Source organism: Elephantulus edwardii, unplaced genomic scaffold (assembly GCF_000299155.1).
Source record: "Elephantulus edwardii isolate Elephantulus edwardi_28Jun2011 unplaced genomic scaffold, EleEdw1.0 scaffold00010, whole genome shotgun sequence".
Classification (NCBI taxonomy): domain Eukaryota; kingdom Metazoa; phylum Chordata; class Mammalia; order Macroscelidea; family Macroscelididae; genus Elephantulus; species Elephantulus edwardii.
The window spans coordinates 25,778,771-25,783,742 of NW_006399760.1; the positions used below are offsets into that span (position 1 = coordinate 25,778,771).

At 45.0% G+C, this 4,972-nt stretch overlaps 2 pseudogenes; both read left to right on the top strand.

Moving 5' to 3' along the window:
• The first annotated feature begins 835 nt into the window (after positions 1 to 835).
• LOC102857722 lies at positions 836 to 1,641 on the top strand (annotated as a pseudogene).
• A 73-nt stretch (positions 1,642 to 1,714) lies between these two features.
• Positions 1,715 to 3,579, top strand: LOC102858131 (annotated as a pseudogene).
• Positions 3,580 to 4,972: the final 1,393 nt, after the last annotated feature.

Sequence of the window (4,972 nt, forward strand, 5' to 3'; positions counted from 1 at the left end):
GAAATTTTTGTTGTTGATAAGGATAAAATGGTAGCATGTAGTTGCTCACTACAATCCAAAGAATATGCTTACTATATTCTTCTGTAGCCCAAGGGCTGAACAGTGCTACTTTATCTTTGTAGCCCTTTTTTAGACCTTCCCTATTTTTTGATGGACTGTAAAATGTGGCATCATAATTTCCCAGACTTTTCTGTCTTGAGGGATCAGTCCCCCTTACTTGGATGTGATGTGAATTCTTCTAGGGAGATGCACTCTCCTAAGAACTAACAGAGACATCGGAGTCTGAAGTCATTTTCTAACATTATTTCTCTAGTGGAGCATAGATGTCTGGGCTCCTGCAACTGCTATGATTAGCAGAAGCCTTTTAAGTGTCTCTTTGCAGGTAACCCATCCCATTGTTACAAGGCAACTGTGATTTCAAAAACATTTCCCCACAATTCTGACTCATAAAGTACAACAATTCCTTCCCCTCCTCCCCGCCAACCCCACCCCCCCAGCATCACGGCAGTCATGGTGAAGGCCGAAACTAGCGGTGAGTTCCTCTGTTACTTTTGTAAGCATTTGATTTCCTATGTGAAATCCTTTTGTAAGTAAAGTTTCAGTTTTACCTGATTTTATATCTATTTTTATTTTTCTTTAATTATATCCCTACATTATTGTGACTTCCAAAGCAACTCAATATTTGCATAGTACCCTTATTGGCAGCATCAGGATGGATGGCGAAGAGATTGAGATTGTTCACAGCTTTAGTCTGCTTGGCACCACAATCAACACTCTTGGCACCAGCAACCAGGATATTAAAAGATATATTGCCCTCTCTTGCCCTTCCCCCAAGATGCCGAAGGGAAAGAAGGCCAAGGGGAAGAAAGTGGCCCCGGCGCCCACCGTGGTCAACAAGCAGGAGGCCAAGAAGGTTGGTGAATCTCCTGTTCGAGAAAAGGCCCAAAACCTTCAATATCGGGCAGGACATCCAACCCAAAAGGGACCTTACCCGCTTCGTCAAATGGCCCGGCTACATCCGGCTGCAGCGGCAGAGGGCAATCCTCTACAAACCACACAAGGTGCCACCTGTCATTAACCAGTTCACCCAGGCCTTGGACCGCCAGACAGCTACTCAGCTACTGAAGCTGGCCCACAAATACCGACCAGAGACCAAGAAGGAGAAGAAGCAGAGGCTGCTGGCCCTGGCTGAGAAGAAGGCTGCTGACAAAGGAGACACCCCCACCAAGAGACCCCCCCCCCGTCCTCCGTGCAGGGGTGAATACAATCACCACCCTGTTGGAGAACAAGAAGGCCCAGCTGGTGGTGATCACACACGACGTGGACCCCATAGAGCTGGTGGTCTTCCTGCCGGCTTTGTGTCGGAAGATGGGTGTTCCCTACTGCATCCTCAAGGGCAAGGCCAGGCTGGGCCTCCTCGTCCACTGGAAGACTTGCACCACTGTTGCCTTCATGCAGGTGAATCCGGAAGATAAAGGCGCTCTGGCGAAGCTGGTAGAAGCCATCAGAACCAATTACAAGGACAGATATGATGAGATCCGCCGCCCCTGGGGAGGCAACGTCCTGGGCCCCAAGTCAATGGCCCCCATCGCCAAGCTGGAGAAGGCCAAGGCCAAAGAACTCGCCACCAAACTGGGCTGATGTACACACCGACTCTTCTGTACATAAGAATAAACTTATTCCACCGTCTGCAAAAAAAAAAAGATGCATTACGATGGGAAAGTCTGCTGTTACGGACCTTTCTAAAAGTACTCAAGTGCAACTGTGTGTCTCTGGAGACTAAGGTGTGTCTGGTACAGGCCATGGTCTTTGCAATCACTTGTTATGCATCAGAGAGTTGGACAATGACCAGGGAGGACAGAAGGAGAATTGATGCTTTTGAACTTTGGTATTGGAGGAGTGTTGAGGGTGCAATGGACTGCTAAGAAAACAAACAGATTCATCCTGGAGAGGGTTAAACCGAGCTGCTCCTTGGAGGCAAGGATTCTGAGACTTCGTCTGACATACTTTGGTCATGTTGTAAGGAGAGACCGGTCCTTGGGGAAAGACATCATGCTTGGGAGGGTGGAGGGCAGGCGCAGGAGGGGAAGGCCCTGTGGGAGATGGATTGATTCGATGACTGGGGCAATTGGGATGAGTGTGTCAGAGACAGTGAGATTGGCACAGGGCAGAGCAGAGTTTAGAGCTGTTGTACATAGGGTCACTATGAGTCACAAGCAACTTGATGCACATAACAACAACAATAACAACAACAACCCTTACATTAGGAAAAGAGAAATGGGAGAATCCTATAGAGCTTATCTCAAAATTGCCATACTTTTCATTAATATCTTTTTAGTCTGTAACTAGTTATATAACTTCACTACAGTGTAGTGACCCAAGAGTTGAAAGGATCTGTAGGCTCAAGGAGGTGTGAAGAACTAGATGTTTGCTATGACTTGTGAATATGAGGAGAAAAGCATCCAAGAAATAGTGAGGAAACCAACCAAGAACCAGTATCCACGAACAGAATGGAGACCATAAATCAGAATCTTAAGCCCAAGAGAAGTAGGGTTTCATCCAGCACTTCTCCCAGATTGTCAAGGTGCTGACTGAACGGGATCTGGGGCACCTAGAAATAGGAGATGCTCTTACTTGGCTCAAGAAGGTCCTAGAGTACAATGTCATTAGAGGCAAGTACTACGGATGTTTAACAGTGCTGGCAGTGTTCCAAGAGCTGGTGGAGCCCAAGAAGTAGGATGCTGAGAGTCTGCAGTGGGCCTTGATAGTGAGCTGGTGCGTGGAACTTCTCCAAGCTTTCTTCCTTGTATTATATGTCATCATGGATTCATCCCTTCCCTGATGTGGGCATCTCTGTTGGTGTCAGAAGCTAGGCATGGGTTTGAATGCCATCAATGATGCCATGCTGCTGGAATTGTGTATCTACCTGCTGCTGAAGTTCCACTGCTGGGAGCAGCCCTATTATCTGAACCTGAGGAGCTCTTCCTGTAGAGTTAGTTACTATTTGAGATTGAACAGACCTTGGACTTCATCACTGCCGCAGGGCAAGGTGGATTTTAGCACATTCACCGAAAAGAGGTGCAAATCTATTGTCAAGTGAAAGACCTCTTTCTACTCCTTTTACCTTCCTGTAGTTGTTGGGATGTATATGGTGGGCATGGGGGGGGGCGGGGGGAGAGGACGGCGAGATGTACCAGTGCCAAGAAGATCCTGCTAGAGACAGGCAGATTCTTTCAGATTCAGGATGATTACCTTGATCTTTTTGGTGACCCAAGCATGGCAGGCAAGAATGGCACTAAAATCCAGGACAACAAATGCAGTTGACTCATGATTCAGGGTCTGCAAGTAGGCCTCTACAGAACAACACTAGATTCTGCAGGACAATTATGGGCAGAAGGACTCAGGAAAGGGGCCCCTGGTGAAGGCACTCTATGAAACCTGGAGCTGCCTGCTTTGTTCAAGCAGTATGAAGAGGAGAGGCTCAGCCACCCTATGTGGCTAATCGAGCAGTTCACTGCTCCCCTGACCCCAGCCATCTTCCTGGGAGTAGCACACAAGATCGACAAGTTACAAAAGTGACTCTCAGCAAGGTGAGGGGAGGGAGGGGAGGCTCTTAGTAAATTATTATTTTTTTAAAAAGAAAGGAAAGGAAAGGACAGGACAGGACAGGACAGGACAGGACAGGACAGGACAGGAAAGGAAAGGAAAGGAAAGGAAAGGAAAGGAAAGGAAAGGAAAGGAAAGGAAAGAAACAACGAGGATACAAGTGCGGTTGGTGATGACTGACTTAAAGGGAGAAAAGTTGATGATGAAATGAGAGGTAATTAGAGATCAACACATGGGAAGATTTAAAGGACTTTGGCTTTTGTTCTGAATCATGCATGAAAGTAATGGAGACTTTGTAACTGAGGAGTAACATTGATGTGATCTGTACTTTAACAATGACTTGTATTTGCCACTCTGGCAAGGAGTAAACAGTTTGAAATTAATTGTTATAAGCTAAAGCCAATAGCCATTGATTATATTTTGACTCATAGAGATGCTGTGGGGTATAATACAACTACTCATAGGTTGTTGGAGGGATTTTTTTTTAATATTTTATATTGGTTTGCTGAGTGAACTAACTCAGTATTCTCGTTGTTGTTAGGTGCAGTCGAGTCGTAGACGACTCATAACGACCCTAAGAACAAAAGGCCCGAGGACTGTTCATACATAGAGTTTCCGGAGGCAAGCCATTTCAGAGGTGAATGCCGCTTCTGCTTCCAGGTTTGTTTTAGTAAGGAAGCTCCAGCAAACACTGTCCACCATGGGTAACCATTACCACATTTGGCACATCACTGTCACGGTGTTCAGCATCACAGTAATCACGAGTCTTAACTCAGTCTTATAAGGACAAATACTGCATATGACCATTATTGTAAAAAACAGAAAAATAACTAGTAAAATATGTATGAGGATAGAATGGGCAAAGTGGTGAGAACAGAGGGGTGAAAATAGAGGAGAAATCACATTGTAATTTGTATACATTGTGTATATATTCTTCTTCATTCATATTGCTTTTCTTATAATCATTCCTATTCATTATATTTTATAAAATTAACCATTATTGGACTATGCGTACCATTACCCTATCTTTTCAAGTCCCCAACAGATTTTTCCCATTTTATTTACCACTTCTCTTCACCTACCAATTTTGCAACCCTGTGATTCCTCCCCTACTTATCCTCACCCCTTCATTCCCACCACTTCACCCATTTGATCCCCATACATGTTTTATAATGGTCTTACTCAGTATTTGTCCTTGTAAGACTCAGTTAATTCACGCAGCATAATGCTCTTCAGTCTCTCCCAACTTATGTGCTATTTTTAGAAATTATTGCTCCTGCAGTATCAGTGTGGATGGTGAAGAGATTGAGATAGTCAACAGTTTTAGTTTACTTAATTCCATAGTTCACACTCTTGATAACAGCAG